This window comes from Coenobita brevimanus, chromosome 65 (assembly GCF_032717465.1).
Source record: "Coenobita brevimanus isolate Jiangsu-jjx chromosome 65, ASM3271746v2, whole genome shotgun sequence".
Lineage (NCBI taxonomy): Eukaryota > Metazoa > Arthropoda > Malacostraca > Decapoda > Coenobitidae > Coenobita > Coenobita brevimanus.
The window spans coordinates 3738380-3747420 of NC_137018.1; positions in this window are offsets into that span (position 1 = coordinate 3738380).

The following is a 9041-nucleotide window of genomic DNA, read 5'->3' on the forward strand; positions in this document are numbered from 1 at the left end:
TTCCCTCCCAGCATGCCCACCCTTCCCTATCCTAACCCCATCCCTTCCTACATTTTCCACATGCCTCCACCCCTATTCCATCTTCCTTCATCGCTTACTACCCTTCTCTTACCCAGCACTACATACCTGTCTACGGTTCTACGCCATTCTCTTAGCTGTCTCCCTCATAACCCTCCCCTCCTCCAAAACCTGTCCCCTTTTCTGACTGTCGTTCTTAGTATCCTTCCAACTTCTTACCTTCCCTCCTCCCGTACTATTCCCTTACTCCTTCCCTCTTTCGTGTTCCTTCCTTTCCTACAACCTTTCCTAACCTCTTACCTTCCCTGCTTGTCTCCTCCCATACCATTTCGCTTGTTCCTTCCTCTACCCTTCCTAATCTATTTCCATCCTTACCAATCTCCTTCACTACCTTTCACCCTCTCTTCATCTCTTCCATACTCCATCTTCACTTACCAACCGTCCTCTCTTCGTCTCAACCCTTCCTCTTATCTCCTCTACCTGTCTGCCTACCCTTTCTAGCTTCATCTCTTTCTTATACCTTCCATGCCTTTCCCACCTTACTCCCTCACCCACGCAACCCCAGTACTATCCACCCCTACCTATGTTCTTCTCCTTTCCAAACCCTCTTCCACCCCTACCTGTCTCTTGAAATATCCTTCTTACCTCCCCCACTTCCCCCACTACCTTTCCAGACCTCCTCTTTTTCCTGCCGAGCTCCCCCAATTCCCTCCCTTCGCTCCCTCCCTCTCCCATTACCCTCTTTCCCTCACCACCCTCTCTCCTTCACCACCCTCTCTCCCTCAGTGGATCTTCCCACAGGCAATACACGTGTCCCATTGTTCAGCCTCCTTTCCCCTCATACTACACACAGCAGACATCCACCTCCCTCCCCTCTGCAACTCAGTCTCTCCCCTCTCCAGCTCACTCTTTCCCTTATCCAGCTCACTCTTTCCCTTATCCAGCTCACCCTTTCCCCTATCCAGCTCACTTTCTTCCCTTACCAACCCCTCTCTTCTTTTCCCCTTTCCCTTCTTTCTCTCTCTTCTCCAGCCTCTCTCTTCTTTCCCCTCTCCAGTCCCTCTCTCCTCGCACCCGCCTCTTTCTTCTCCCTTCAACCACTCTCTCCCCTTTCAGCATCCACTGTCTTCTCTCTCCACCCCTTCTCTCGCTTTCTCTCACCAGGTCTTCCCTACCGTCTTTCCCCATCCGTGTTCTCCTCTCCTCGGTCAGTCTGCCCTCTCCCCTCTCCAGCCCCTCTCTTTCTCCTCGCTCTTCTACAATCCTTATCCTCTCTCTAGCCTGTCTCTTCCCTCTCTCCATCCTTCTCTCCTCTCTTTTAGCCCCATTCTTATCTCCCGCCTCACTCCACTCCTCCGCTTGTCGCTCTTAAGCCCTTTCTTCCTTCTCTCCAGCCACTCTTTCTCTTCTGTACTTGTAAACGTAATAACATCCCACACTAAACAAGACGTGGTTTAGAAATGGAATAGTTTACTTTGCATTTCTGGCGTTATGCCAAGTAAAAAAAAAAAAAAATATTAAGACTGTCAACATTCCCAAGTGAATGTAAGATAGTGTCCACACAACTACAGTACGACTATATTGACATACTTGTGTGCAAATTGTCATGATAACTGAAGAACATGTAAAAACATAGGATCCCCAAACTTCTGTGTTTATATAGTTTGACATTTTACCTCATTAATCAATTTAAAAGACCTTAATAAGAATATGAGAATGGTGTCTTGGGAAACCCAAGGAACAGTTGTGCCAAGTTTGAAGCGAAATAATAAAGAAATAAACGAATGGCATCAAGAGAGAAATAAATGGCGAAATGAGAAGCAAGATGAAAGACACTGTGATAGCATAGTATTCTCCCCACTATGGTGTGGAGACCTAACGTGATAACAGACACCTTTGATAAGTACCTAGCCCTACCGTATCCATCACCCCAATACATCCAGATAGGTATCCTTTGGCTTTGGACATCAGGCATACCCAGGACACTCACAGGAGACAAGAGGCACACCACAAGCGTTTTAAACACACCCCAAACACACCCCAGACGCACGCCAGACACAACACCAATACCCTTCACCTCTCGTCCCCATAAGTATGACGGTCTTAAATCTCTGTGACAGCAACCTGTGGGATTTCATCTTACAAAACAGTGCAGTGGCTTAGCGAGTGAGTGAGTGAGTGACACTGTTAGGAACACACACACACACACACACATACACATTATATATATATATATATATATATATATATATATATATATATATATATATATATATATATATATATATGTTGCCCCTGTGACTGCATCAGCAAAAGAAAAAATAGAAAGAAATAAAATAAAAAGATGCCCTTCTCAGTAGAGCTAAGTAGTTCAGGCAGTCGTCAACAGCCTGGTGGGTAAGTCAGCCCGGCGAGGTAGTAACTTTGGACCAAACAACCTGTTGGCTGAACACACCTCTCAGCTGACGGACTCTTGCCACTCTTTACGACGTCACCCAGCAGGACACGTAGGCTGGAGAAGACTATGTAGGCTACTAGGGGAAGTTTGATTATTAACAACCATCGATTTTCTTCCTCAGTGTCCTCTCGCACTCAGTAACCAGCACAGTCTCTCCCTCACCCGAATTCCTCTGTTTATTTTTCCTCATTGTGAACTTATAAACCTCATCTGTTTCTAATCAAGGCTCCAAATCGATTCAATAATTTATATATTTACTACTTGGACTTGCAAGCCTGTTTCGTATTATCGGTATAATGCTGAAATTCAACTACGCTTGAACTTTTGCAATGAAAAGGTCTTTCAGTCTTTATATGATTTGGCAAAATTGATAGTTCCTGCAAACATGGAAATATGCAATCGTAATTATTGAGAATAGGAGGATGAGAGAGAGAGAGAGAGAGAGAGAGAGAGAGAGAGAGAGAGAGAGAGAGAGAGAGACAGACAGACAGACAGACAGACAGAGGGGAGGGGGTCGACAGACAGATATACAGATAAAGACACTATAGTGATGACATAATGTGCTTTCGTGAGGACTATGTTTATATATGTGTGGATGACATATGTGGGGGTGGGATGGGGGGGAGGTGTGTGTGTGTGTGTGTGTGTGTGTGTGTGTGTGTGTGTGTGTGTGTGTGTGTGTGTGTGTGTGCGTGCGTGCGTGCGTGCGTGTGAGCGCGCTCGCCTGCGTGCCCGTGTTGGCGTCAGTGCGTGGCATGCACGTGTGTATAATACAGTATTTACTGCTATTTGATTTTAGTAAGATGTGAAAATATCGTAATATGGATCCGTTCAAATTTTGCAACATCAGTCATCGTCCCACACCGCTTCACCGCCCGCCACTCTTCCCCCCTCACTCCCACCCCCTACCCATAGCCCCTTTGTTACGACGTAAGGCTCGAGGTTACACTGCTGTCAGCTGCTTCGTGTCTCCGACCGTTGAGGCTTTAGAAGTAAAACTGCGGCTGTGAGCTGCGCAAGTCTTTTAATGTCCAACGTACTTCAAAAAGTATACCGCAGGAGGGTTCCGATGATGTCTGAAATAATCAGTTGTGTTGTCCCTAGGAGGGTGATTATTTTGTAATCTGATTATAATAAAGCTACAATAATAACTCTTACTAAAAAGAAATTTAGTATTCACTAGAACTAAAAAGTGCATACCTCCGTCAACGTCATTGTCACCAAACTTCAAAAATTAGGCAGTCTGGCAATGTTAACAAAACAAAAAACAAAAACAAAATCCTAGATCCTCATCTGATTCCGGATCTGCCTCAAAATGTAATAAACTTTTCCTTGGGCAATGGGCTACCCCTCCGGAAAATTTCATCGAAATTCGACTAACTTTTTAAGATATTTTGTGGACCGACGAACAGACAGACACGGGTGATCACATAACTTTCTCCCAACGTCGCTGACGGAGGTAGTTAGGCACATGAATGCGATATATGCATTCTCATGAATGAAGGTCCACAAGTGTGGGGTGGAATCATGAATTTTTCAGTAGCCATCGCCTGTAGTGTTAGATTATCTTGAGCAATGTTCAGCAATGCTTTTGGAGCAAATGTACATCCACAACACAGAAAAAGTTGACGGATGTAGTATAGAATCCTTCGCCGCAAGGTTTCCTTTCAGCTAAACAGTATTATCTATTGTTCCCAGAAATGTAATACCTTGGTTTGTATATATCAGGGAAAGGATTACCGGTATCTCTCTGTGTTGTATTTATGTTGTATAACATGTGCACTCTAACGTCGTGATAGAATAGGGAATGAGTGAGTGAATAAGTGGGTGAGCGATGGTGGGAGGGAGTGAGAGAGGAGGGAGTTGGTATTCCTGTGGTGCATCAGCAGGACATCCGGCCAGCGACCTGTTACCATGGGATACCAGCTACCTAGGGTCGTATTCTCGTGGATTAAAGAGGCTCCCCAGCACCTCTCCCTAGCCGGTTTATATCTGTTTCTGTTATGCTGCTACATCATTCTGCATTATTTAACCTTTGTGGATAAAAAAAATCATGGTAACATAAAAGACCATAAAACATGTGCAAATAGTTCGGAAAGAATGAGATACTGTATACTGTAGTTACTAAGCTGACGAGAATATTGCCCTTTACAGCACACAGTTCCTCAAGGGTTCCGTTAACCCCTTCACTATTAGGACGTCATTAATTTTATTCATGATAGCACAACAATAATTTATTCAAATTCGAAGAGTTCTACAAGACAAAAATCAGTGAAGGCTATATATATATATATATATATATATATATATATATATATATATATATATATATATATATATATATATATATATATATATATATATATATGTCATATATATACAGAGAGAGAGAGAGAGAGAGAGAGAGAGAGAGAGAGAGAGAGAGAGAGAGAGAGAGAGAATTTCCTCTTCCTGGATAAGAAAATGAATATATAGCTGGAGTTTAGGGTTCATACAAATTGTGGATTGCTCTAACGGACTTCACTGAAAGGCTAGTGCAAGAACCGAATGCTCTGCTCTACTTTGACGTGTTAATTTATTACAATTATTTTTCTCCGCCCCTTGTCAGTCTTCTGAGGTTATCCGTCTGTCTTTTTTATTACCTGCCAGTCCATCTTCAGGTGTCTTTCTTTTCCAGAATATGAAGGCAGAGTCGTGCTTAAAGATAAAAGTACAAGGTGCTTTTAAGTCGATCTGAGGAATATGAAGACTATAGCTCTTTCACCTTAGCTTTGCCTAGATTTATGTCCTTTGGCAGTTTATGTCACGTACTTCAGTGGCAGAATGACACAATATACGGCTCTACCTACTTTACACAGCAATTCTTCGTGACCAGCATCACATTCTTTCGATAATCCCTTGTTAGATCTCAGGATTCAAGACGGGGAGATGGCGTTTTAACAGAACCCTGAAATGCTTTGCTTATCATATTCTGCTCATCCATGCTACATTTTGAGAACTTGCTATAGAAAGTGTCTCATTTTAAGGAGGAAATGTCAAAAAAAAAAAAAAATGGATAGATGTGTGCCTGTGAATGAGAGAAGAAGGGGAAAAACAATAGGGAAAAAAGACGATAACATGACCTCACTGTAGGACCATAATGTAGCCAAAGAGTTAGACGATAGTGGAACAGATTAAGCACACACACACACACACACACACACACACACACACACACACACACACACACACACACACACACACACACACACACACACACACGCACGCACGCACGCACGCACGCACGCACGCACGCACGCACGCGCGCGCACACACACACACACACACACACACACACACACACACACACACACACACACACACACACACACACACACACACACACACACACACACACACACACAAAAGAGAGCAATTCTGAAATTTCCATTGATGTAGGTGTTGTTGACGTAGGCAAAGAAATCAATCAGCGAGGGATACCTTCTAATGATTGAATTTGACGTGCTGTGCGCAGAAGCTGAAAGTTGTTTCGGACAAGACCGTACCTTCGGACTAGTGAACCGAACCTTCGGACTAATGAACCCTTCTCGGTGAAGCTAGGATTCCGAAGAGGTGGTCGACGTGTGTATGATTTTGCCTGACGAAGCTGTTATTTTATCCACTAATAAAGGAGTCTTTCACGTGGACCAAGAAAAACAACAATAGACGGTATTGATCAGCCATATGACATTTATGCTTTTAAGTCAAATCACACTTAATTCTCTCTCTCTCTCTCTCTCTCTCTCTCTCTCTCTCTCTCTCTCTCTCTCTATCTCAAGTATTTTTTTTTTCCGATATTCCTTGAGTCGAAACTAAAATTTATTCGAATATACTTTGGAATGAGAAAAATTGTTCATGAATGTAAGAGAGGATGGAAAAAAAATAAGGTTGCTGGTGATTATACAAAAAGGAGGAATCAGTATAAGAACATAATTAATGATACTGTATAGAGAACAGAAATGGAATATGACTGGGTGTTCAAGGTCGACATAGCATAAAGGTACAGGAAATTTTGGTGGTTGAAGAAGCAGGTTGGAAATAACACAGAAATAAAGATATAATTGCAATTTTTAAAGCCAGAGTAGAAAGTATAGCAGAGAAATAAAGAGTGCCTACACTATGAAACTAGCACAAAACTAGAGAAACAGCAGATGGTTGGGGAGAGATGGTTGGGGAGATGAGGGTGACGAGGAGAGAGAGGGCAGGTGAAACTCGGCTAAGCGGCGTGCTCTGGGGAGTTGTAATTAGTTTTGCGGGATTTTGATTTCTGATTAGCAGAGGCGTGTTTACCCGCAGGTGGCTGGCTGCTGGTGGAGATGGAGGGGGCGTAAGAGACTTGGAGTGAGGGTGTGGAGATGAGTGGATGGAGGTAAGAGTGAGGGTGAGTGAGTGGGTGAAGGTGTGGGGAAGAGAGCTGATAGAGGTAAGAGTGAGGGTGAGTGTGGCTGATTGTAAGGGCGGGTGAGGGGAAGAGTGGTTGAAAGTAATGATGTGAGTGGCTGAGGGTATGAATGTGGTGGGTGAGGATGAGGTTCAGAGATATATGAAGGTGAGTGGATGATGGTGAGTGATGATGAATTTGAATGTGAATAGGTTAGGGTGGGAGTGGGGGAGGACGAGGATGAATTAGAGTGGATGATGGTGGGTTGGGGAGGATGAGGGTAAGAGTCGGGGTGAGTGGGTAATGGTGAGAGTGAGAAGAAGAATGTGAGGAAGGTTAGAGTGATAGTAAGAGAGAGTGGATGAGAGTACCTAAGAGTAAATGTAACTGAGTGAATGACGGTACGGGTTAGTGTAAATGTGGGTAAGAGTGGACGAAAGACAAGGTAGTGAAGTTTGAGGGGGATATGATGGAGGGTAGGTGAGTGTAAGGGTATGGGTGTGACAGGGAGTGAGAGTGAGAGACTAGATACAAATGAGAGTGAGTGAAAATGAATGAGGTACTTTGGGTGAGGGTGGGTGAAGTGTGTGAGAATGAGTGAAGGTGAAGGTAAGTATGAATGAAGATGAGTGTGTATATGAGCGAGGGGGAGAGTGAAGATAAGTGAAGGTTCGACTGAGGGTGGGTGAAGGTCGGGATGTTTGTGGATAAGACTGAGTGAGAGTGGGTGAGGGTGAGAGTGGGTGAGGACGAGGGTGAGTGGGTCAGGGAGAGGGTAAGGAGAAGGGAGAGAGGCGGAGGGGTGAGAGGTAGGGGAGGGAGAGGAATATGAGGTGGCGTGAAGGGATACTTGGGAAAGGCAAAATTAATCCGATTACCGTAAGATCTGGGAAGAGGGAAGTCAGGTCAGGTTCTTGAAAGTGGTGTTGGTGGTGGAGGTGGTGGTGATGGAAATAAAGGTGGTGGTGGTGGTGGTGGTAGTGAAGTGTGGCATTTGTGGTGGAATGTGGTTGTGATTCTAGTGATAACCGTGGTCGTGGTGGGGGAATGGTGTGGCTGTGGCGGTGGTGGAACGTGGTAATAATGGTGGTGGTGGTGGCGGTAGTGATGATGATGGTGGTGGTAGTGGTGGTGGTGACAAGTGAGGCGTTTGTAGTGTTACTGCTGGTGATGGTGGCTGGGGAAATGGTTTTTGTGACAGTACTGTAGAGTGTGGTGGTGGTGGTGCTGGTGGTAGAGTACGCGTCGAGTGGGAATGAGCGTGTTGGTGCTATGAGTGAAGAGTTTAGTGAAGGAGAGTAAGGTGATTTTTTGTGTGCGTGGTGATGGTGACGATGGTGTGGTGGCGGTGGTGTTGATTATATGGCACTGATGGTAAGGGTGGCAATGGAGAGTGAGGTGACAGTGAGGTGTGTGGAGAAGGTGAATGAGATGGTGAAAAGTGTGTAGAACATAACATAAGAAGAGAGGATAACTGCAGTAGGCCGATTGGCCCATGCTAGGCAGCTCCTAGAAGAGTAACTGAACTACTAGAATGAGATAAGGATAGCAAAGAAGAAGGCTCTCCCCCGCCCTCCAAACCCTCCAGCCGAAGCCGGCAGGAAAAAGTCAGAAAGAACACCACGCAGTATAGAAAAACTGGCGTGGACATTTTACAGGAAAGTGTGAAAGGAGAATAGAGACTATCATAGTGTAACCTGAAAAGGAAAAATTATGAATTAGTATTGGTTATAAGATTTTCTTTTTTCTATATATAGGAGTGAAGAATGTGTGAGCGTAGGATTAGCGGGTAATAAGCGAATATATATGTCTATACTCTGTCTACATATCTTCCTCCATATTTGTATAAATAAGTAGACAGGCAGATATATAAAAATGCTGTAGCTATGTATCTGTATCTATATCAGTGTTTCTGTCTGTGCCTATCCATCGATCGATAGAAAGATGTAGATACCTGTATATTTTATGCCCGGAAATTACAAAGTTGACCAAGAACCCCTTCCAACTTCCTAAATATATACAATATGTTCGTCATTTTGATTTCATGGCGTAATCCGTCCTATATTAATTTTCCTGGCAACGATGCTACATTTGTATTCGCATTTATGTAATGAAATGATTAACAGGAATACTTGCATTATTTAC